This window comes from Oryctolagus cuniculus, chromosome 5 (genome assembly GCF_964237555.1).
Source record: "Oryctolagus cuniculus chromosome 5, mOryCun1.1, whole genome shotgun sequence".
NCBI classification, from domain to species: Eukaryota; Metazoa; Chordata; class Mammalia; order Lagomorpha; family Leporidae; genus Oryctolagus; species Oryctolagus cuniculus.
In genome coordinates this window covers 57788311-57814552 of record NC_091436.1, presented here as the reverse complement: position 1 = coordinate 57814552, position 26242 = coordinate 57788311, and the positions used below count along the sequence as shown (strand labels likewise).

General features: G+C 40.1%; 1 long non-coding RNA gene across 2 annotated transcripts in view; it reads right to left on the bottom strand.

Annotated features, from left to right (window-relative positions):
- Positions 1–1471: 1471 nt before the first annotated feature.
- Positions 1472–26242, bottom strand: part of LOC127492987 (uncharacterized) — a 44565-nt gene continuing 19794 nt past the window's right edge. For both annotated transcript variants that reach the window (XR_007922864.2, XR_011388577.1), the window contains exons 2-3: positions 3207–3578; positions 1472–1746 (exon numbers count right to left, since the gene is read on the bottom strand). This is a non-coding gene — a long non-coding RNA (uncharacterized lncRNA). The remainder of the gene's footprint in view (positions 1747–3206; positions 3579–26242) is intronic.

The window sequence follows — 26242 nt, the reverse complement described above, 5'->3', positions numbered from 1 at the left end:
ACCTATAAAAGATGCCGGCATCACCAGCAGTAGCTTTATCTGCCCAGCTACAATGCTAGCACCTGTGCTAATATTTTTTAAATATCAGTTTGAAAGAATATTAAATTACACATCATCTCAAGTTGCTCTTAGGTTTTAGTCAGACTTTGGTGGTATTCTCAAAAAAAAATTCTGGAATAAAGATCTATTGAAGTTATTCCTAGGTCAGATGTAGAAGAACCACTGTCCTAGAGACAGTCAAGTGGATGGTTATCCTGGGACATGCCCACTGATGGGAGACAATGTTCCAGTTTTCCTGGTGGTCTTAATTATGAAATCAGTTTAAGTGCATGATCAAATTGACTGTGGGTTAGTTTAAGTTGTTGGAGAAAAAAGCACATTGATCCTCTCACTGGGCAGTACTTCATATCAAATAAATGTGCTTTTTCTTTTTTTTTTTTTAATGAAAGAGCCAATTTCTTTTCTTTTCTTCTTCTTCTTCTTCTTTTTTTTTTTTTTTTTTTTTTTTTTTTTTTTTGACAGGCAGAGTTAGACAGTGAGACAGAGAAACAGAGAGAAAGGTCTTCCTTCCATTGGTTCACCCCCCAAATGGCTGCCACAGCCAGTGCACCAGGCCGAGCCGATCTGAAGCCAGGAGCCAGGTGCCCCCTCCTGGTCTCCCATGCCTGGGCAGGGCCCAAGGACTTGGGCCATCCTCCACTGCCTTCCTGGGCCACGGCTGAGAGGTGGACTGGAAGAGGAGCAACCTGGACAGAACCAGCGCCCCAACCGAGACTAGAACCCAGAGTACCAGTGCCGCAGGCAGAGGATTAACCTAGCCATAAACGCTGGCCATAAACGTGCTTTTTCTAAGCATCTCATGAAATCAGAAATATTATTGCTTCTTGATAAATTTTTCTGATTCAAAGTCTTAAAAGATGAATTTTGGGCATCTAAAGTACATTTCCCCATTAAAGCCTAAACCCATTTTCCCTTTATTCATGACCATTTTCAAAATATGATATCCTCCTTTCTGCTGTTTCTAGCCTTGAGTAATTACCCATCTCATTGGGAATACAATTTAAACTCCTTAACATTACCTAGAAGATTCATCCATGATCCTATTTCACACACACCCCCCCTTTACCTCTCTGATCATGTGTCCTCCCACCACTGTTCCAGGCACACCAATTTTATAGCTTTGGAAACACCAGACCTGTGCTGGCCCACCAGTCTTTGCATTTGCTTTTTCTTTTGCTTGAGCCCTTGTTTCCAGATGTCTTCTGAGAATGGTACCTCACATCACTAAATGTCCTCTGACCAAGAAGCTACCCATGAGATCTGCAAAGAAAACCTTTACTCTGGAATTCCACAAGTTCAGAACAGAACTTTTTCCCATTGCTTTCTTTTTTTCTTCTTAACATTCTTTCCTTTGAATAATTACATGTATATCATAGTCTCCAACTCTAGAATATAAGATTTTTGCTCATTGTTGTATCCCATACACCAATAATGAGTGAACATTTATTCATTCATAAGTATTAGTGAATATCTCTATGTGACAGACACTGAGACACAATGTGTCAAGACATCAATGGCATATCAGAAATAATAAACCAACATTTATACCAGTGTCCTTTTCTTTCTACTCTCAAGCAAAGCAAAGATAAAATATGTATTTTCTTCCAGTGCATTTCGATTTTTTTTAAATGTTCAGTTGTCCTGGAGCAGGAGCCGACGCTATGGTGTAGCAGGTAAAGTCGCCACCTGCAGAAGAGAGAGTGAATTTGTCATTCTTCCTTACTAAATGATGGCCTTTTGCTTTACTCAGTTCATCAGTTCAAATGCTATCTCTCCCAGAAACACCCTCACAGATACACATGTAGAAAAACCATTTTGCCATCTATCTGGGCATCCTTTGAATCTGTCAAGTTGATACATAAAATTAAACATCAGGTACCTTCTGAATCTAAATCATAGTCTAATTTTCTGATCCTTTACTTATACAGTTTTCATGAGACAGTTTGGACTAATGCTATTTATTTTAAAACTTGGGGACCAGTATGAACCCTTTTCTTCTTGTTTATGATCAGCAAAGAGGAAGAAAATAAATAGGGGCCAGTGCTATGGCATAGCTGGTAAAGCCTCTGCCAGCAGTGCCAGCATCCCATGAGTTCCGGTTCTAGTCCCAGGTGCTCCACTTCCGATCCAGCTCTCTGCTGTGATCTAGGAAAGCAGCAGAAGATGACCCGAGTGCTTGGGCCCCTGAACCCACATAGGAGACCCAGAAGAAGCTCCTGGCTCCTGGCTCCTGGCTCCTGGCTCCTGGTTTTGGATCAGCCCAGCTCCAGTCACTGTGGCCATTTGGGGAGTAAACCAGCGGATGGAAGATCTCTCCCTCTCTGTGTTGTCTCTGCCTCTGCCTCTCTGTAACTCTACCTTTCAAATAATAAATAAATCTTTTTAAAAAACAAACAAGCAAAATGGAGCAGCTGGAACTCAAACCAACACTCCCATATGGAACATTGGCATTGGAAGCAACGGCTTAACACACTGCTCCACAATGCCAGTCCCTAAGCAATTTTAGAGACTCAACTATAGCTAGGCTCAGGGAAAATATCAAAGTTGAGATATCTTTCAGACACTCATTTGTGCATTTGGGCAGGAGGCCCAATACAAAGATTAGCTGCATGCAGACAGCAGCAGGCCATCTTTTTCATCACTGTAGGAACTGCCCAGTGCCTCATACAGTAGCAGGGCGCTGTGAGTAGGCTGACAGCCTCAGAATTCTTGGGAAGCACTTCTGCCTTATCCCAGTATTCTTCAACAGTTTACTTTGTTCCATATTATACAGTGCCTTTATCGCCTATTCCCATAAAAAGATGCTATCTTTCCCCGTGGAAGCTGAACATGATATCTTCCCAATTAGGTCTTTTTCTGTAGGTAGCCCACATCTTATTTCTCAGTATTCCCATATCTTTTCCCACCAAAGTAAACACCTCTTGCAAGCTTTGAGACAGATAACAAAAGTGAACTCATTTTATTTATCTGTAGAAATGGTTTGGGCTTAGTTTGAGATTTTGACCAAGATTCAGGACAATTCCTGTGTTGTCAAACATAGTTAGCCGTCCCAAAGGGAAACCTTATTACACTGCTTTCTATACAACAGGGAGAGAGAGGGAGGTGGTGGCAAGTTATGGGAAATGGGAGAAAGGCCTTTCTCTTACCTCCAGGGAGTGTAGATGGTTGATATGGAAGATTACACTGGAACAAAGATTGCATTGCTGGCTTATGTCATTTATGCTCTACTTGTACCACATTATTATAGGCTAGTTCTATTGTCTCAGTGGACAATAGCGAGTTTTATTTCAACATTATGTACAGAATGGCTGTATAGTCTCTTTCTTCTTTCCTCCAGATGCAGGAAGATATTCAGTATCAGATTTCTGAAGGAGCCATGTTAAAATGAGGAGGCATAAACATTTCCTTTTGTTTCCTCCTTCTTTCCCTTGTCAGCTTTCAAAGTCTGGAAATTCTTCTGTTGTTTGTGATAGAAGAGTAAATCATGGTACATTACAAGGCAGCCTTCTTGGGCAACTCTATGCAAACAAATAAGAGTGAAAAAATTGGATCATAAAAGGATGATTTCCATTTCAAACAGTTGAAGAGTAAACCTCTAAAATATTTAAGAGAAAAATGGTGTAAGCATAAATTTCATCCAATTCTGCTTTTAAGCAAAGATTTCTTTTTCTTCTCTTGTTTATTTCTACCTCATCACACATATGAAAATTCCAAAATTCTGCACTCTCAACTAGACACATAAATAGTGCATAACGGGTGCACATCCTTAGTAACTGTTGTAATTAAATTATTGGTTACTAGTGTCATCTATTGGGTGCATATTCAGTAATATTGCCAAAACTGATATTAAGCTAAACTTTATGTTCTAGACAATGTCTTTTCTCTTCCCATCCATGAATCAGGGATTATTCTTAAGAAACAGAGGCACTTTCAGGCAACAATTACACTGGGATATACTCAACAGGAAATAAAGAGTAAACAAATCTTTTTTTTTTTAAAGTTTGACAAGAAAACAAAAATTTCCAGGTCATTCATGACACAATCCATTGTCATTGTTCTAAATTTCCTAAATTATTCATGCTGGCTTCAGCAATTAAGGACCATCCCTTATTAGCAAGAAATCTCTGTCCTCCACATATGCTCAGCCTTAATTATCTCCCATTAACCTGTTCATCTCAAGTTGGCCCTTCTTAAAGCATTTTGTTGTAAAGTAGCTGCCACCAAAAACCATGCTAACCTGCCTCTTGGGAAGGAAATTGGTATAATACAAATATTGCTTTTGTATCACCTTGTGTATTCAAACTTCTTGTGTTAACAATTTCCACATAATCTGATCAGGACTGCTTAGTCAGCCTCAGGGGACTGCTGAGAGTTGGACAGGTGATGTTTACCAGCCCCCTGCCCTTGCACAGTGTGGGCAGTGGAAAGGATGGAAAAGCAAACAGGAGATTTAAGATTATGATCTTCATTATCATCTGGTACATATCTTTCAAGTCATTAATCAAACCCATTTTATAACATCTTTAAGTACATCTTGGCCATGATTTGTGCAAAACAAGTTGATCCATTTTTGGAAAACATAATAGAAGCATGACTGACCTTATTGGTGTGTTAATGAAGGCAAACTCAACTCTCTGGGGAAATAAAATAACAATTTTCTGTTTTACAGCATCTCTCCCTTTTATTCATACTGTTTCCACCTTCTTCCAACTCTTATCACACCACACCTTGAGTGTGACAGTAACTTCCCAACTGACCCTCCTGCCTTCAGCGCCCTCCCCCCTCCTCTGGCTCATCCTGCACCTTGCCCTGTACCTTGGTTTTCTTCAAACACAGTGAAGTTAAGAGATGCTTACTCAAAATACTTGACTGTCTCTCCTCTGCCTGTAAGTCTAAATCAAACCCAATCTGGCAATCTGGCTTTCAACTACTCTTTCAGTCTCAACCCCTACAACTCCTGAGGGTTGAACCCCAAATGCAACTTATTCTGAATAACTATTTTCTTTTTCTTTTTTAAAGGTTTACTTATTTATTTGAAAGGCAGAGTTTATAGAGAGGCAGAGGCAGAGAGAGAGGTCTTCCATCTGCTGGTTCACTCCCCAAAATGCTCCGACGGCTGGAGTTTTACCGATCTGAGCCAGGAGCCAGGAGCTTCTTCTGAGGCTCCCATGCAGGTGCAGGGACTCAAGGACTTGGGCCATCTTCCACTGCTTTTCAAGGCCATAGCAGAGAGCTGAATAGGAAGTGGAGCAGCCAGGACTGGAACCAGTGCCTATATGGGATCCTGGCGCTGCAAGCAATGGCTTCACCCTCTGTGCCACAGCACTGGTCCCATATTTTAAACTATTTTCTGATCACAGACTGCTCTTGCAGGTTCCATCTTGACAGCCCAGCACTGTCCCAAAATCTTTGTCAAAATGAAGTCTACCTTCACCTCCAGACATTGTCATCCCCACTACAGCCAGATATGCTATAATTTTTATTTTTTTATTTTATTGATCTATTACCTTTTTCTGAGATAAGAGAAAGAGACAGAGAGAGAAAGCTTCTATCCAAGAGTTCATTCCCCTAAAGGCCCACAATAGCTAGTACTGAACAGGGCTGAAGTGGGGAGCTGAGAATTCAAACCAAGTTCTCCATGTAGGTGGCAGAAGCCCAATCATTAGTTGCTTGAGCCATGACTAGTTGCCCCATAGGATCTGCAATAAAAAGAAGCTGGGGTCAGCTCATTAGTAAATAAGCAAGCAGGGTGTTGAACTCAGGTAATCTGATATGGGATGCAGGTATCTTTTCTGCTAGGCCAAACACCCACCACTGCACTGCAATTTTGTTTCCATGTGTTCATAAAACTGGGCTGATTTCAATAACGTGAAGTTAATGCTGCTCTTCTCATTCTTCCCCTTAGAAAGTAAAGACTGTGTGAGTCCAAGACCCTCAGGGCCTCCATGGTCCCAGGATAGGGTCTGTCACCAGGAATAGACTGCATTGCAGGGAACAATCTTTTGGCCTCTGGTGACTTAGCTTTCTATAATTCAGAAATAGAAATATTCAGGAAGTTCTCAGATTTAATTTACTGAGCTAATTTAACAATAACAACAAAGTGGTGCTGAGAACGGTGTACGGATTTCAATACAAAGGCCTGCAAATGCTTTCAATTCCGAGCTATGGTTTTTGTCAGAAAAGCAGAGGTTGCATTTTAATGTGCTCACATGCACATACCAGGTCCTGATTTTTCTAAATTGCACTTACTAAATGAAATTCCTTTACCAAAGCACAGACCCATTTTTCCCCCAAGGGGCATACTATTCTAGTTCTCTAATGAAACTCAATTCTGTGCAGTTCAAGGTTGAGCCAAGGCTGTAATAAATCCACCTTTAAACACTTTTCATTATTTATCATGAGATTTTATGTTATTTGGTTCTATATATCTGTTTTTAAAACCCAGAATCTGAATATATGTGAGCATCTGTAGCATCGGCAGTTAATTCCTTAGCCTGTTGCCTGCCTATTCTCTGCTTATCAATTCACTTGGTTTGAAACATTACAATGCTGTTGGCTGAGTAAAATATAAAATAGACCGTTTTTCTGGGAACATGGAAAACGCTAACTAACTTTTTCACATTTGTCTTCTCCATCACTTCCCTGGCTGTCAAAGAATGTCAGCTTTGGTTTGGTCTCCTAAATGTGGTTTTCAAAAAACTCTGAGTAAACTTGATCTTGGAATCTTTAAAATGCCAACAGTGAGCGTGTCCTTGCACACAGCCTTTAGTAGAGCAGCCCAGGTTGTCATGGTGAAATGGGTCAGCGCTGTTTGCCAGGCAGCCCATGAAACTGCAAGCCGACTGCTGGCGTGGTGATGGCAGCACAGGCCAAAGCAGTGCACAATCTATAGCTGAATCTAGGTCACCAGAGTTCTTTGATGCTGCAGCTGTCCATGTGGGACTTCCGTCTCCAGCAGGGTTCACAAAACCCTCGTGCACATTGGGCATCCCCTGGAGCTGTAAACACTGCCATTCTACTAGATCCCCTCCTTCTGCTGGCCATGTGTTACTCTTCGCATTTAATTGAAGGCTCCCAGCCATGTGAGCTGGAAAGCATTTTGTGTATGAGTGTGCGTGTGTGCATGCGTGCAAGAACAGAGAGACAGAAATCTTGTTCTGTAGCCTGCATACTAAAATTTCTCCCATTTAAATGCATATTTCTGCAGAGTGAGTTAAATATTAATACCACATTCCTCTGTTAATACACATACCAGCAGCAAAATTTGGAGGCTAATAAAAAGAGAGGAAGAGCTTGGGCTTTTCCCCATATATAGCATGTGTAATTTTTCCCTGGTTCCATTTATGTGAAGACCATGCCTACAGCGTGTCTGAAATGACAGCACTTCAGTGACATTGGCATGTGACTGAGAGAGCGAAGAGCTCAAGCCCCTCTGCCCACTTGAATGGTAAGCACAGCACTTGTTGCTAGGAAAACTGAATTGTTCTCCATGTCAGAGCTCTATGCTACACATTTGTTTCCATTTATTTGACATGACTTAAAAATAAGCATTGGAAATTACCTTTTTTGGTTCTATTTAAAGGCAGTGATCCACATTTTGAATAGACAAACAGTGATTTGTGTGTGTGTGTGATTTTTTTCCATTGGTTTTTCCATTTGGAGTGCATTGTTTAATTAAGGAGCAAGTTTTTTTTTTTAATTTTTAAGATTTTTTATTTATTTGAAAGACAGAGAGGGAAAGGCAGACAGAGAGACCTCTTTCATCTACTGGACCATTCCCCAACCCTTGGCAAATGCTGGGCTTGTGAAAAACCAAAGTCAGAAGTTAAGAACCTAACCTAGATCTCCCACATGTGTGGCAGGGGTCCAAGTACTTGAGCCATCACCTGCTGCCTCCTAGGGAGTACATTAGCAGGAAGGTGGAACCAGAAGCTAAGCCAGGACTCACATCCAGTGTGTGGTGTGAGTTTCCCAAGTGGCTTAACCATCACACCAAATCCCATTCCCAAGACCAAGGATTTCTATAATTGTTTGTCCAAAAATAAGTTAGGATTTCCAGATTTCCAGGCTTCAAGTTATACGCACATACATGTACTTCTAATATATCATTTGCTGCTACCCAGCCTGCAATGTGTAACACCTTTAAAGCATCTAACTTAGAAGTGGGGGGAATAGTATACACATGAGGTAGGAAGGTTTATATTTTCAATTTCTCTCTTCAAAGAGAAATGTTTAAACAAGTAAACAGCAGAAGGTGGTATGATACAAAGTCCTAGAAATCAAGGCACTGGAAGAGGGAGGAGGAAGGCAATATTTGATAGAAAGAAGGACCAGCAGAAGAATTGACCTTGAAAGAGAAGAATAGCACTTTGAAAACAGAGACGGAAGCAAGGATAGTTACAAACCCAAATAACTCTAGAAGATGACAGACAGAAAGTCGAATGAATTGCTTTCCCTGGCTAGGTGTCCAAGACCATTAGCAATGAAAACAGTAGTTGTTTTGGTAAGTGTTAGTTATATGTCAACCAGTACAGTGAGTGCTCTCAGGCCCTGACTGCAAGACTAGGAGACCAATGTTCTCATTCCCTCATTTGACATGTGAGAAAATATGTACATATGTTTATATGCACATGTGTGCAGAGGATTAATAAATTGCCCAGGATGTCAAAGACAGTCGGTGGTGGTCAGTTGTGGTTTTATGTAGGCAGTGCTTAACCACCACAGCTGGTTCTCTGGCCACCATGCTGTTCCTACAGTTCTAACAAGAAACATATATTCCCACTTCCATTTCACAATTACTTCAAGACATATACTTTCATTCTTTCTTCACTGGATCCTACCTATCAATTTAAAAGCAAGGTAGGATTCTTGCATTCCTCATGTTCTAGGCATCCTCTGATTCCTGAATCATAACTTGCTTTTCATGCACTTTACACTGCATGCCCATGGCTGGGAATTATTATGAACAATCTACCCACAGATTTGTCCTGTCCCATATCTAAAGCAACAAGTGCCTCATGGACTTCCTCTCCAGCATCTGTTACTGGGCTAGCATGTAAATGCACTTAAGAAATACTATTTGCCTACAGCTTCCAAAAATAAATCTCAGTACAGACACTTGTAAGTAAAATCTGTGACGTGTGGTTTCAGCTGTCACCTGCCTTGCCCCTTGCTGGAGACTGTATATGTGTGGACCCAAGGGTGAGCATACAAGGAAAAGTGGAGAACAAATCTGATCATATGAATTCTGGCCTGCTTTACACCTCGTACTCAGATATCCCTGCATTTCCTTGGCAATTCTTTCCAATGTCTACCAGTTTCTCAAATAGACCATTTGTTTTGAGGACCATGCAAGGTTTCAAAGTCAGACACTTAATAATTGAGGCACCCTAAGCAAGTTACTTAAACTCTCTGAGTCTCAGTTTATTATTTGCAAAGTGATGATAATTCTTACCTCAGAATCCCTATCAGAGCCTCAGGGAATTGTGGTAAAGAATCAAAGAAGTAGTGGGGCTGACGCGGTGGTGCAGAGGGGTAAAGTTCTGGGCTGAAGCGCTGGCATCCAATACGGGCATGCATTTGAGTCCCGGCTGCTCCATTTCCAATCCAGCTCCCTGCTAATGTCCCCAGGAAAGCAGCAGAGGACGGCCCAAGTTCTTGGGCCCTTGTACCCACATGGGAGAACCGGAAGACGCTCCTGGCTTCTTGGGGAGTAAACCATCGGATGGAAGATTTCTCTCTGTCTCTCTCACTACCTTTCTCTCTAATTCTGTCTTTCAAATAAATAAATCTTGCAAATAAAATAAACCTTAAAAAAAAGAATAAAAGAAGTAGTATATGTGAGGTATATGTAAAGTGCCAGCATACAGCAGATATCTGCTGTACGTTTTTATTTTTTTTTTTTTGGAGTTTTTAAAAAGATTTAATTATTTGAAAGGACAGCGTTACAGAAAGGAAGAAGAAGAAGAAAGAGAGAGAAAGAGAGAGAGAGTCTTTCATCCGCTGGTTCACTCTAAAATGCCACGATGGCTAGAGCTGAGCCAATTGGAAGCCAGGAGCCAGGAGCCAGGATCTTCTTCTGGGTCTCTCAGGAGGATGCAGGGGCCCAAGTACTTGGGCCATCTTCTGCTGCTTTCCTAGGGACATTATTAGCAGGTTGCTGGTTCGGAAGTAGAGCACCCAGGACTTGAACCAGCACACGACATGTATAGGATGCCGGCACTGCATCGGTATATGTTAATGTTTCCTCTCATACTCCTTTCCATGCCAAAGTTAAAAAAAAATTAAGTGTCTATATTGATATTTAACATTTAATTAATGGTGTGTTGTCGACAAGGGATTTTCATGGGTCTTAACATTTGACCCTCGGAAAAATGCAAATTAAAACTACAATATGACATTACTTTATATCCACTAGAATGGCTAAAATTAAAGGCTGATAATAGCAAATACTGCCAAGAACATGAAGAACTGGAATTCTCATACATTGCTGGGCAGAGTATAAAATGGTGCAGACCCTTTGAGAACCATTCTGGCAATTTCTTGCAAAGTTACAAACATATTTACCATTGCACTCAACAATTCTATTCTTAGGTAGTTACTCAAGAGAAATGAAAACACGTGGACATATAAATGTTCATAGAAGTTTTATTTATAAAAGCTCAACCATGGAATAAACATATTGTCTATCAAGAAGTGAACAGATAAACTGTGGTATAATAGTATAATGTAATGTTCTACTCAATAATCAAAAGAATTATACATGCTGTCACAGGATGAATCACAAAGATATTATGTTGAGTGAAGGGAAACAACACAAAAAAAGCATACAATATACTATTTCCTTGCATGAAGTTATAGAATATGCAAAGTGATCTATAATAATAGAAATTGGTTCAGTTTTGTCCTAATGGGGGAAAGGGAGATAAATGACCACACATGGCAGAAGGAACTTTTTGGAAAAGTATCAATACTCTGTAGCATGCGAAGGGTAAAGTTTCACAGTGTCATGAATCTGTATACTTAAAATATATGCATTCTGTTTCATGTAAATTATACTTCAATGAAGTTGATTTTACAATTGAATTTAGTTAAATTTCCTTAAATACATCTTTTTCACTTCATGAAAGTATAGGAAAATCTTTCATTTCTAGAACAAAGAATGGTCTACATTTAGGGCTTGTACTTTACTGAGCTCTGCTGTTGATAATCCAAGTACTTTTTTCCTCACACCATCAGCTTCAATGTTCTTTAGATAGTCAGTCATAAAAGAGGATCGTATGTCTAAACTATTAATTAGACAATGGATATGCCTAGTTCCAAATGTTGTTTTTAAACATTTTATTATATAAAATTACAAGCATAAACAAGAAGAGAGAATATCATAATAAATTTATGTGTACCCATCAAGTAGTTCAAAAGCCACCGGGGCCAGCACTGTGGTGTAGCGGATAAAGCCATTGCCTGCACTGCCGGCATCCCATATGGGTGCCAGTTCAAGTCCCGGCTGCTCCACTTTCAATCCAGCTCTCTGCAATGGCCTGGGAAAGCAGCAGAAGATGGCCCAGGTCCTTGGGCCCTTGCACCCTGTGGGAGACCTGGAAGAAGCACCTGGCTCCTGGCTTCAGATTGGCGCAGCTCCAGCTATTGCAGCCAACTGGGGAGTGAACCACTGGATGGAGGACCTCTCTCTCTCTGCCTCTCCTTCTCTTTCTGTGTAACTCTGATTTTCAAATAAGTAAATAACTCTTTTAAAAAGAAAGTCATCAATGCATGGCCAATCTTGTTGATCTATACTCTCCTCCCACTGAGTTATTTCAAAGCAAATCCTGGTTATATTGTGTCATTTCATCTGTAAATACAAGGAGTTCTGAAACTGTGATTCATTACCCTCTGTGCTCTGCCTGAAATGCTTTCCTCTTCGTCTTTATGTGGCTGCTTGCTTTTCATCTTTCAGATGAGGTATTTTCAGAAAGATTTTCCTGATCTTCCTGTCTAAAATAGCTCAACTTCTACATCAGCCCAGTCACTTTCCATCATGGTAATCTGAACCCTCAATTTCCTTTTAATTTTTCACAATCTGTAGTTGTTGGTTTTCATCTGTCTTCTCAACTATACTTTTAAGTGCCACTGGGATAACATTAACTCGATGCCTGGATACTAAATAATAGATCACCATTGCTAATGAGTTGTCTGAGCAGATAATATGCTACAATTTTTCAGCAAGGAACATTTTTCCTACATACATGATGCTTCAGACAACCACCAAAGATGAGTTGGGTTTATCTTTGTTTTTTCAAAACTTCTCAGAGTCTTCTGCATAGATATCAAGTAGATATCATATAAGCCAATGGATGTGCTGCTTCTTTGTATGATTTTATAAGAATCATGGTGTGTTGTAAGGAGACGATGCTTTGACTTATAAAATGAAAAGGATCCTTAGATAACACTTCACTGAACAGGAAAAAAGATAAAAAAAATTAACAGCCTAAACACAAAGTTGCCGAATTCGTGAGTTACCAGGCAGGCATTGTGCCAGCAGGTCAAGCTGCCGTTTGGGAAGCCTGAATTTCATATCAAAATGACAGTTCAAGTCCCAGTTTCTTTACATCTGGCCCAGCTCCCTGCTCATGTGCCTGGAAGCAACAGATGATGCTTCAAGTATTTGGGTTCTCACCACCCACATGGCCTTGGCTGTAGTGGGCATTTGGAGAGTGAACCAGCAGATGGAAGATAGCTTTCTTTCTGCCATTCTACCTTTCAAATAATAGCTAAAATCTTTAAAAAAAAAAAAGAAGCTGTGATTTGTGAATGACTATAATCTGGAAACTATACAGAATAAACTAGTCCATTAAGTGGACTAGTCCATTAAGTCCACTGAGTGAGAATTTAGTTTCATAAAATATTTTTGAAAGACTCAATTTTATACAATCTATACATATTATACTTAGGTAAATCATTATACAACATTATGTACCAACAACTCTTCTAAATAGTTGTAGATATACCAATAAATATAACAACAAAACTTACATTTCAGCCTATGTGTCAATGTTGCAATAGTATAAAAGTACTTGAAAACTTCATGGAAAATAAATTTACTGCAAAAGAATTTTGAAATTGATGCACATATTTTCCACAATATAAATTTTATGTGAAATTTTTTAAAAATATTTTATTGAAATATAATATGCATACTATGAAATGCACATAGGCATACACATAAGTGAGATTTTGATCCTTTAACCACACTTCACACTCATAACCAACACTTAAATTAAAAACAAAACATTACTTATATCCAAAGGCTCCTATCTATTTATCCCCTCTCCATTTCTTTTTTTTTAATGTGGGTAAGAAGAGTATATTGTCACTTACGTGATATGTCCATTGAAGCAATATTTATAACTGTATATCAAATGACATGAATGACATCCACACAATTTTTAAACTTTTTTCAATTATATTATTACCACAAAGAAGAAAGAACATGTGATATTTATTTTTTTGGGTCTAGCTTATTGCACTTGGTAAAATGATATTCAGTTGCATCCATTTTGTGCAAGTGCCAGGATCTAAACCTTTGAAGACCCGTCATACATTCTCTTGAATTTACTATAGGACACGAATAAAGTAATGAATAAGAAAATGATTTCCAGGGCCAGCACTGTGGTATAGTGTGTTAAGCCATCACCTACGAAGCCAACATCCCATATGAGGGCCTGTTCAAATCTCAGCAGCTCCACTTCCAAGCCAGTTCCCTGCTGATGCCCCTGGGAAAGAAGATGATGACCCAAGTTCTTGGGCATCTGCCATTCATGTGGGAGACCTGGATGGAGTTTCAGACTCCTTGCTTTGGCCTAGTTCCATCTCAGCCATTGCAGCCACTTGGGAGGCAAACCAGTAAATGAAAGCTCTCTTTCTCTCTCTCTCTCTCTCAACTCAGTCTTTCCTTTAAATAAATATTTTTTTAAAAATGATTTCTGTTATTTTCTCAATAAATGTAAAATATCATGATTCTTTGTCAAGTGTATAACACCAAAATCCTAATGTCATTATTTAGCTTCTCCATTTCCTAAACTTTAACAAATTGGTCAATCCATATCACAAAATTGCGGTTATCTGGTAGCCGAAGATTGTGGAGAATATCTTATCCCAGGAGCTCCCACCATGATGACTCACTGATGTATAATACGACTGCAGAATCCTGACTTTTACAGCAACATTGAAATGGGAACAAACAGGATAGGTACCTCCTTGAAATCAGAAGTTCCCAACATACCTAATACCTCCTTGAATTTCACATGGCCAAAGACAGCAATTCAATTGAGTCTGGTTCCTATAGAAAGACATCAGCCATCCCATGTTTCCTAAGAAGCAATGGAAAATATGCTGTGTTCTTTCTTTATCCTTCATCCACTCTTGTCAGAGCACTAGTTCCAAGATGTAATTTGGGAAATGTGGGTGTCATACTGATACTTTCTCCTACATTGGGTGTAGGGTCAAAAATAACCTCAGTGGGGTAGAGGTAGCAGCAAAGCCAGTGGGCAGAAAAAGGAAAGGCACACTTCCCAGAAGTGGAGCAGGCGCAGCAGTCTCCCCGGTAATCTGAGGATGATGTCACTGTTCTGGTCTCTATCTCTCCCGAGTTCACTCCCATGGCCACTATAGACAAAGAGACTTTCCTCACTCCCTGATAAAATTCTTCCCATTCTCTGCATGTTTTCTAGATTTCCTTGTGGCATTCCTGGGAACTTTAGCTAGATTTTCTGTTCTACCTAGAAATCACCCGTCCATGAGGTGTTCATTCCGGGTGTCAACAATAAGAGCAAGAAATCAAGATTAATTGAGGATGGAATTTTGAAACAATGGGAAATAGAAACTACAGTAATTTTATTTTCACTTCTAGAAAATAAAATAGCATGCACTGCATTTTTAGAATTGTAAAATAATGCATATTTCTTATTTTAACAGTTCAGATCTCAGTTGCCAAGTAACAAAACCCACAAGTTCTCTGTATTTTCCATGAGCTTTCAGATTTGTTTCTGACATACTTCAGGGCAAGGAGGAACTTGTCACTAAATATATTTCACGTTCTTCCTACAAGAAATTTGGGGATTTCTCAGAACAACCTGGGGGTTTTGCGGGGTGATTGAAAAGTCACTGCTGGCTTTTCCTTTCTGAGCATTGGATTCTGTTGTTGATGAAAGACAAAGACTAATTGTTCTTCCTTAGGATGAATGTTGCTTTGAGAAGCCAGAGGCACTCTTGAAAAGATGCAGTATTACCCTATTGAATTCAGAAAGGGGGCATATTGGAGAAAAGATCAAGATTCTATCTTGCCTGAGTGTCCTTTTCTAACACTATTAACCCTGCAAAATTCTGGTCACTACAACATAGAGCTGGATACCAGCCCTGTGTCTCGTCTTTCTGCACAATAGTGTTGGTGAAAATCAATATCTCCCTCCTCTTAAACTCTTACAGACCTTGTTTTCTACATAAAATCTTAGTGTTCGTCCTATAAAATTCCTCCTGTTTCTGAAATTGTGCATTTGTTGTATTCTTAATTCTTTCACAGCTTCCAGGGGACAGATACAGTTTATTCTTCTCATATATCCTCTACAGACCTAGGAAAAATGCTCAATTCATAAGTTTTAAATGAATATGTAAATGTCTAAATATTCCATGTATGCCTAATCTGAAGGAACAAGAAGAAGTTTGCTCCAAGTTACTTGTTTCCTTTCCTACACCCTAAACAACTCTCCTCCCCCGCCCCATACACTTTTATAAATACTAAAAGGAAAGCTTAATATTTGTTTTTTCACTTTTCTTTCTTTATCTATTTATTCATTTATTTGAGAGAAAGGGAAGTGTGTGTTGGGGGAGAAAGAGAGAGAGAGAGAATTCCATCTACTGGTTCACTCTCCAAATGCTCCTAACAGCCAGCCAGGGCCAAACTAGGGCTGGAGTTGTAGCCAAAGCTGGGAGACATGAATTCAACCCAGGTCTCCCATGTGAGTGATGGAAATTAATTACTTGAACCATCTCCTGCTGCCTCCCAGTATCTTCATTACTAGGAAACTGGAGTCAGAGCCAGAGCCAGGTTTTGAATCAATGTACTCTAATATGGGATGCAGGCAACTTAACGTACTTCTTAACAGCTACAGTAAATTCCAGCCCTGGCAGCCTATTCTTCATTTCTATTAGCCCTAGGATTTTAGCTTGCCTCATAGTAAAATATATTAATAGGTAATCTTGTATTCAGTTTAATGTTGTTTTCAGTAGATTCAGTGTCAGTACTCCTTGGCTTTCTTCCTATGGCTTTCTTCCTATTTCTTTTCTTTTAGAGTCTCTTCTGTGAGTTCCTGCCTGTGGCCCATCCTTTGGTTGTTGGCACTCCTTGGCATTGTGCTCAGTGTTATTCCCTTAGCAATCACAGTAGGTAACATCATCAGTTATTATTCACACACTAGTGACTGCCAGTGTTCTATCTTCACACTAGCCCTCTCCTCTAATTATTAGACCCGTATAACCAATTTCTTACTAAATATCTGTGTGGTATTACACAGAGACCTCAAACTCTACATGACCCAAACCAGAATCATCATCTTCCTTCTTCAAACTTGTTCTTACGCCTGTGTGTCTGATCTCTGAAAATGAGATCATCAAGCCCATTACCTAAACCTGACAACAAGACCTTGGCCTGGCCCTCCACCAATCATCAGTGACTGTCAGCTCTATTTCTTCCATACATCTCTTCATCTCTAAGGTCACTAGGTTAGTTCAGGCACAAGCATCTCTCCCCCATTTTACTGAAGTCTTATTATAAATGGTATCACTATAGATACTTGATTATAGCCCCTACAAGTAACTATAGGCTGAAGGCAGAATAATTATTCTCATTCCTACACGGTCTCATCTTTCCCACCCCACGCCAACATTAACCTTCTTCTAGCCCATCTAAATATCTTTCTTATGCTCCCAATCAGATTTGAGTCTTGTCTCAGCCTATCATGCTGTTCTTTCTGCACCACTCTAACTTGCCCCTAACTCTTGGTTCTTCCTCTTCCAATAAGATTTTCCCACCCCACCCCCCAGGAACAAGTTGGCTGTTTTGCATTTCCTTTGTATTCTTGCTTTGGTACAAGTAGTCTCCTTTTGATAACATCGACCTTACCATGTTATCCTTAGTTATTTTTAGTTCTGAATCTTCCTTTAGCTACTTCCATAAAGATAGACATTCCATGTACTTTGTTCAAAGCTGAATCCTCAGCCCCTGGTACATGGTGATCACTCAGAAAATATTTACTGATGAGATTCTTAAATAACAAATCATATGATATCACTTTCCCAAGCTGAATGGAATACCCAAAGAGAAAAACATCTCTTACCTTGTATTTAAAGCCAAAATCAGATTTTCCCCTTTCCCAACCTTGTTGGTTGATTGAATTATTAAAAAAAAAATAAAAAAGGAAGAAGAATGGGGACAGTGCTGTGGTATAGCAGATAAAGCCACTGCCTACAGTGCCAGCATCCTATATAGGTGCCAGTTCAAGTTCCCACTGCTCCACTTCCAATACAGCTCTCTGCTATGGCCTGGGAAAACAGTAGAAGATGGTCCAAGTCCTTGGGTCCCTGCACCCATGTGGGAGATCCAGAAGAAGCTCCTGGCTCCTGGCTTCGGATCAGCCCAGCTCCAGCCATTGCAGTCATTTAGGGAGTGAATCGGCAGATGGAAGACCTCTCACTCTCTTTCTCTGCCTCTGCCTCTGCCTCTCTGTAACTCTGCCTTTCAAACAAATAAAATAAATCTTTAGGAAGGAAGGGAGGAAGGGAGGAAGATAAAAAGGAAAGGAAAGGAAAGGAAAGGAAAGGAAAGGAAAGGAAAGGAAAGGAAAGGAAAGGAAAGGAAAGGAAGAAAGAAAAAGGAAGGGAAAAGAAAGAAAAGGAGGGAAGGAAGGACAGTGTTCTGATTAAGTGGCATGTAGGCCAGAACTGTACAGCAGAGCTTCAGATGAATGATTTCAGTCCAGGGGAAGTAGATGTCCTGACATCAGCAGGGCCATATAGTGAAGGGGATCTAGAAATCCCTACATTATTCCTCTGGAACTGATTGATCTGAGACAGCACCAAAAATAACATGTATTCCAAAGTTAGGCACTCTGGAAGTGTGCAGAAATTTTTTCTATGCATATTAAACACATAATAATGGTCAATTCTGTGGGGAGCAACTCGGACTAGACTAAGTTACTGGAATTAAGACTTATTCTATGCATCTGCTCTCCCACAATATGGCGCTGGGAGAGGAGGCAACAGCTTCTACCCAGCTGCCTCTCACCAACTTGACAAGCTGCAGGAGCTGCTCCTGATTGGAGGAGAGCAGCGTACTCGGCGTGTGGGCAGCCGAGTTAGGATTGGCGGAGGAGGACTATAAAGGAGGAGAGAGACAGCATGCACCAGGAACATCTAAGGGGAACATCTATCTAAGGGGAACACCTGTGCAGCCCCCGAGAGAGCCGGCCGGTGGTGTGCCGCTCCCCCGCAGAAGTGGGGAATGTGGCAGGGGGAACCGCCCTTCCACGGAGGTGGAAGGGACAGTAGCCAACCCGGGAAGAACCAGCAGCAAACCCGGGAAGGGCCGAGCAGACGAAAGAACAGCTCAGGGTCCTGTGTCGTTCCTCCACGAAGACAGGGAGCGACAAATTCAGCCCTCACATGTGGCAGATTTTACATTAGAGGAAATTTATTATATATTTGGCTGCCTAAACCACCTGGGCTTCTTACTAAGTTCAGAAGAACCATGTATTTGACTCCTCTGCACATGGACACTGAGTAAGAAAGAAAGTAAGAAAGAAAGAAATCCTTCTAGGGTATATTTAATGATTCAATGATCACTAACCACCTTAACTGTATATCTGGAAATTAAAGGCCAAGGTACAAATAAATGTACCTTCTTGCTCAGAGTGGATTAAAGAAAATGTTTTCAAAGAGGTGATTAAAATGGAAGATCTTGACTGGCAATGGCTGTGGAAGATGCGCTTTTCTGAGAAAATCAACTGACTAAATTAAATAGCAAATACTAAAAGTCATTTGAAGGCCACTTGAAGCAAAATGTTCTTGTCAGGAACATGGGTCCCAATTAGTTATTATGTGTGGAGAACACTGGTTACCTTGCAAGAAGAAAAATCAAAAGACTTGAGCAAATAAAGTGATTGTTTGTGATATTTCTGGGTGCAGTGGATCCTAAATCCATCAAATGAACCCTAGAAGATCAAAGTGAAAGTCAGTCTTTCAGCATCAAGCCAACAACTGTAATCCTGAAACGTGAGCTCCCACCTCAGATCAAGCCCTACCTAGAGCATGTAGAGTTTGGGAGTTCTGATTCTAACAACAGCTAGATGCAGATATAGTACGATCACACAAATGCAAGACTCAAGTCAGGAGAACGCAAATTTAAATCGAAACTTTTACACGTTGCAGCTGTGTGAACTTGGACATGATACACAATGTTTCAAGGGTTAAGAATCATCATTTTTGATGGAATAAAGCAATCATATAATCCCAGGCTGCCATAACACTGACACAAGGTAATGAATCTCAAAGAGGCTGTTAAAGGGCCTGAGCAGGTGAGCACAGTAAATACCAGGAGTAAGAGATGAACTGTGTTCCTTTGGCCAACTCACCCCATTTTTCTGAATTCAGTTTCCTCATCTATAAAATGGGAAACAGTAACACCAACCCTCTAGACTCCACAGAGATACAGGGGCAGACGCCACGGCCAGGAAGACATCAGAAACAGACAGACCCCCAGCCCCAGCCTCGTGCTGCAATCACACACCCACCGCAGTCAGAGGCAGGTGTTCATCCACATGATCACACAGGTTTAAATGAAGTACTGTAGGGAAGGAACTTAGAGTGTTCCTAACACATTAGAAGCACCCTATAAAATGGTAACATCTTTTACTAATATATGCTGCTCCATAAATTTTAACTTAACAACAAATATATATGCTTCAGTCAACTACTTTTAAGCCCCAGATTCACAAATAATTGGTGCGTTGTAATAAGAAAAGAACTGTGATCATTGTTTAGAGAATCCAGCAATGTCACTGGAATTCCCCCAGACTAATTAGTCCTAAAACCAGCTCCCTCTGGAGTGTTAACCCTGGTATTTGCCCGAGCCCGGCTGAGAGGTGAAATGGACAGTGAGTATCGACAGCTGGAATTCCAGAGCCTCCACCTGACTCACACTCGGCTCCCCATCTAACCTGTAGAGAGCTGCAAGTAAATTCCTTTCCAGGGCTTTGGGAACTTCAGGGCACAACGCCGGGTCTAGAGCACGGGGCTGGTCAGGCTCACAGCCTCTCTGCTAGAAATATCTGCTGTTGTATTTCCAACTAGCAGACAGCCTCTTTGGCAAAGGGTTAATACCCACTTTACATCCTTCTGAGTAGCTTTTAATGGCAACCTGGAGAGCTCTTTCATGTATGCCCAATTACACCACAAAATGTCAAGCTTGTGAATTTAGAAACTTACTGTCAACACTTTTCTGCAAGTAGATATTAATTGATATTTAGTCACCATGGAATGCCTACAGAAATGCTCTAGATGCCAGAGGCTTTCTGAGGAAACACAAGCACAATGAAATAATTAGATATGAGTTCCCATTTCTTTACAAATGTTGGTACATACTTAATTGAACAGCACTTTGGTTCTCATTTTCATCATTATTAGCTTACTCATATTCATTTTTCTCCAGCTCTGTGTAAGTGAGTTTTAAGTCCTTCAAAAATCAAAGAACTTGGTATTAAGAATCAATTTACAAGGTTAATCATAATACTTTTCTCCAAACTAACTATTCAACTGAAATCTGCATCAACACCAATACTAAAGGAACACAAGACTCAAATATTTTTAAGAAAGAGGACAGGTATATCGGATTTAAGCATGGAGCTGTAACTATATAATTGAGGGTTGCATGTAAATAGTTTAAATACTTCTCCACCCTACAAAATTGGAGTCATGGAGGAGACATAAATGCTATTCGAGTATCTTTAACTTTTCTTCTTTGGGATCAGGGAATATCACATTCTGGCACCACCTTGAATTGAGATGTAGTCATGTGACTTCTTTTGGCCAATAGGATGTGAGTGTATCACTTGCAGAACAAAACATCCAGCTGCTAGTATGAGACGCTCCAGCTTCTCTTACCATGCTTTAGCTATCACAGCAGCATGTGCAGACACAATATTGAGTCATTACATAAAAGAAGCTGCCCTTGACAGTCACTCAGTGATTCAGCAGACTTGGCACAAATATGACAGAAACTCCATCACTATAAGATTTGGAGTTGTTTGTTAACACAGCATGGCCTATCCTTTCAAGCCAGTACAGAGACCATAACTACAGTATAATCCTATAGCACTCACAGTGCCCTAACACTGCAAGTTGCTTTGGCTCCCTAAGCCTATTCTCAGTAGTATCCTTTCTTTCCCCTAATTCACAACTGAATGGAGAATTACACATCTTTTTCAGGAGAACTAATAAGAAAATATTGGGAGCTAGCACCTGGAAAAGCTATTGATTGGATTAACCATATTTCCATGACCTACACAGACAAACGCACACATTAATATAGCAGATCACTTTTCAGAGACTGTGACGGTGGGAAGGTCCCGGCTGAGGACGTCGGATTTGAATCAACCCCAGCTCAGGTTCAAGTTCCCCCTCCCACCCCTTCAGACTTCTCAATAAAGTACTTTGACCTCAAAAAAAAAAAAAATATATATATATATACCAGATTAATGTCTCCTGGAATTTTCTGTGCTTCAGTCTAAGGGGTATATCAGTGCCCTGCTGCTGCTCTATCAGACAGCATGGAATGGCTTCTTACAGCTCTGGAGAGCAGAAATCTAAACCAAGTCTCAGCAGGGCTGTATTCCTTCTGGATACTTCAGATGGGAATTTGTGTCCTTGCCTTTTTTTAGCTTCTAGAAGTTGCCTGTGTTCCTTGGCTGGTAGCCTCAAGTTCAATATGCTTTACTCTATCTTCTGTTTTCTACTACTCGCTCTGATCTCCTGCCTACCTTCTATAAGGAACCTGATGATAATACATTTACCAGGAAAATCTTCCATGTCTCAGTATCCTTAACTCAATCACACCTGCAAGAACACTTTGTCCAAAAAAGCAACATTCTCAGCAGGTGTCTTTTCTTTAAGATTAATTTATTCATTTTGAAAGTCAGAGATAGAGAGTCATCTGCTTGTTTACTCCCCAGATGGCCATTATGGGCAGGGCTGAAGCCAGGAGCCAGGAGCTTCTTCTGGGTCTCCCACATGGATGGCAGGGGCCAAGATATTGGGCCATCTTCTGCTGCTTTTCTCAGGCCATTAACAGAGAGCTGGATCAGAAGTAGAGCAGCCAGGACACAAACCAGCTCCCATATGGGATGTGGGCATCACAGGAAGCAGCTTTACAAGCTATGCCTCAATGCTAGCCCCAGCAGGTGCCTTTTAATCATCCCCTTTATCTAGCACATCTCAAGGATACATTCTTACGGAATAAATGATTTTTTTAGTTTAAACATACATAATATAATAATATTTGCTTTATCAAGAGCCTAAACAACATGGCCAATAAAGCTACATAAAAACAAGCATACTCACAAAGGAAAAGGTAATGTCCCTCACAAAAACAAGAATCAAATCCATTTGATTTGGGCTTATCAGAAAAGGAAATATTTTTTATATCTGTACTCCTTAGAAACAAGAAAACAATGCTTCACTTGTGGCTATTTTTATAAACACCTATACTATGCTTACCAGCATCAGCAGCTGAAGTATACACATGGATTCAAATCACTAGCAGCTATCAGAATGAAAGCCATAGACTTCCTGCTGAAAGTTATCTGTGAGCTTTTATTTCTCCCATACAAGGCAATTTGCTTAAAGGTAATGAGTTTTTCATTCTTCTCTTAGGTTTGAACAGGATAATTCCTATTATTTTCATTCTCTTAGCATCTTTGTATTACTCAATTCAAATAGGCTCTGAGACAAGATAACAGAGCAAAACATCCTCTTTTGACATATGACCCACGAAATCTGCCAGACTTCTTGGTGACCCCAGAATAATGGTTTACACTACTTTATTTTGCTGACTCTTAAAATGTCACAAGATTGAGGACATTCTCTTTATTGGGCTGTTCAGTTGGCCCACTCTCCAGCAGCTGACCTACAGTTCCATCATTCTTCCAGAACTCCAAGCTTAAGAATCCTGGGATCCTCCCCTGGTGAGAACGGTTCCCAAATAGCCAATGCATGAATCCAGTAGTTGAACTGACAACAACAAAATTTTAGTTTGAGTGCAGATTCTGAAGCAGAAGTTTAAAAAGATTCAAGTATTATTTTAAGAGACTACTATTGAAAACAAGATAGTAAGTGTTCTTTTTGCATTAACAAGAAGCACTTGTAGAAGGTGGCAGCCACATAGTGGCCTAAGAGGACTTTTGAGGTGATGGCCCCCATAGCTGTGGCTGTGAACTAGGACCAGCTGAGCCACCACAATGAATCCCACAATGACCCTTGATACCCTAGACTAACATTTAGACTTTCTTCCCTTCTACTTCAGGTCAGCTCTCTTCTCCTTTCCAGCTTCTAAAACCTAGGTTTCCAGTTTACTTTATTCCTGCCTTAGCTTCACTTTCCTTAATTCATAAAATTATGTGAGAAGAATGAAATAATATGACATGTATCAATCACCTAACATAGTACCAGCTGGGTAGGTCACTGAAAAGCTTTATTTGGTCACTTATTCATTCACTTATTCATTAAATCATTGAGGGCTTAATATATACAAGGCTCTCTTCCAGGTATAGGGGATATCATGGCCAAAAAGTGCTCGTACTTGTCCTCAATTGCTTTAACTGTAGAGCAGTTTTTGAGCAGGAGTCCTTGGAACTCCAGTGCACTAATGTGTATCTTCAGAAGTTCTATGAACTCTTGAAGTTGTAAGCATAACAATGTTGACTTTCCAGGTGCTTTCCTTGAAACAGAAGTTCCATGACTTTCAATAGTCCTTGAAAGTATCTGTAGAGTAGTCAGTCTTGGTTTTCACCTGCCCGATATCCCTGTCTTGCTAGCATATTCCTTCCCTTTAGAGAAGTACTATTTTGCCATTGTCAACTCACAGAGTTTGAATGAGGGCTGAATCTATCACCTGGCTCCAGATGGGGAAGAAGCCAGCTGACCCAGTCAAAGCGAAAAGAGGCACACTTTCCATGGGGTTTCAAAACTTATAGAATCTATACCACAAGCTACACATAGTCTACTTTGCTACCCTGTCAGGAAGTTTGCCTAAAATAGTTGCCTACAAAGAAGGAATCTAAGTAAAAATTTGGAGAAAGACATAATCACGGTAACTTTTATTGGAAGACTTAACCCTAGCCAAAATGGAATCCATACATAGCCTGGGACTTTTTAGTTAGATAGCAATACATTTCAGTTTTTGTTTAAACCTATTAGAATTGTCTTTTTCTCCTTTTCATTGAGAATCAATTTGGCTAATTTCATTTAAATCCCTCCTCCCCAATCTCAACAACAAACCAAAAGAACAAATAAATTATCTCCCACAGATACTAAACTATCCAACCCACAAATATTGATTCAGCTCTGCTATATTACTCTTGGGGTCCATTATTTTATCTACCCTTTCCCAAATCCAAACTCAGCACCAATACTAGGCTGTGACTTACCGTATCCCTTCATTTTATTATCTCCACATCCATTTCTTCCCATGTGGAACATAATAGCAGAAATCTGATTTTTTTTCTGCTAATTGATTTGCAGCATCACAAAACCACATAAAATTTCCTTCCTATTTTTTTCTTCCATCTTCAACTCCAAGTGATGATATATCCTGTATCTCCATTCAAATTAGTAACACCCAATACTTTGTAAGCATAATACTTATTTGAGGAATGAATGAAATAAGGCATGCTGAATTGTTTCTCAGTCATTCTTAAATGAAAGAGGCACTGTCAATAATGGAGCTTGATTTAGCAACTTTATAGTAGTCTACAACCTAAGAAGTTGTTGGTTTCACTGTTACTTGGTCCATTATAGTTCAGACAGGACAGTCATATGAAATAAGAAAAGTGGGTGGACACACAGCAAAAAGAACAAAAAATGAGGCAATGTCTACTTTCATTTTTAAAACACAAATTTAAAACCCTACCCCAATGAAACCACAGCATATGAATAGTATGTGAATAAAAAATGAAAGTTAATATATGAAAGTAAAATCAGTTGCTATAATAAAAGCATGGGTTTGGAGCTATATTTTCTGTTTTTAAAAAAATCCTTTTATAGAAATAGTATTTAAAGTATTGAAGTTTCAAAACATTTAGTACAAATCTGTATCTTTTTAAAGTTTTGCAGGTTGTCCTCATGTGTTGCAATGTATCCTCCAGTGGGAAATTCCCTGGTGACAAAATATCTAGAAAGTAAGGCATTAAAGACACACACATATGTTATTTGGGTTAAAGGAGTGAGCCCATTTAATTACATGAACTCTATTTCATCCTGAGACGTATAGTATTTGAATTATAGAAAAAATGTTACAAAAATAACTAGAGCACTTTTTTCATTGCAACACCTGAGATAAGATGTTTATTTTTGCAAGTGCATTTTTAAAAAGAAGAAGTAAAAGAAGAACCATGTACTGGCAATTCCCCATCCCAGCGGGGAGGACCCAGGCCTGGGCCACTGAGCCGAGAGGGGGCTGCTTAGGAAATCCCTGTGAACTATAAAGGAAGTGTAGACACAGAGCGTGCAAAGCCCCAGTACTCCCATTTTAACCACAAGAGCCTCTAAATTTCCATTGGTTGGGGCGGAAGGTGGTGAGGAGAGACCACAGAGAAGGGAAAAGCAACAAAGGACTTCCGGGAGAAAACTAACGGGGCACAGAGGCAGGGGTGAAGGGAAAGACCCCAGGAGCACATGTGACCAGACCCTCAGCCTCCCCATGGCACCTTCGTATCCAAAGCGAAGTCCTTCATTTCTGCCCAGTTCATCCACAGGCCAAGGGGTTGCCTGCACAATCTGAAGGAGAAGTGGAAAACTCCAGAGGGGAAAAAAATACGTCTTCTGCAGGGGACTTCCCTTGCCAGGGAGGTTTCAGATCATG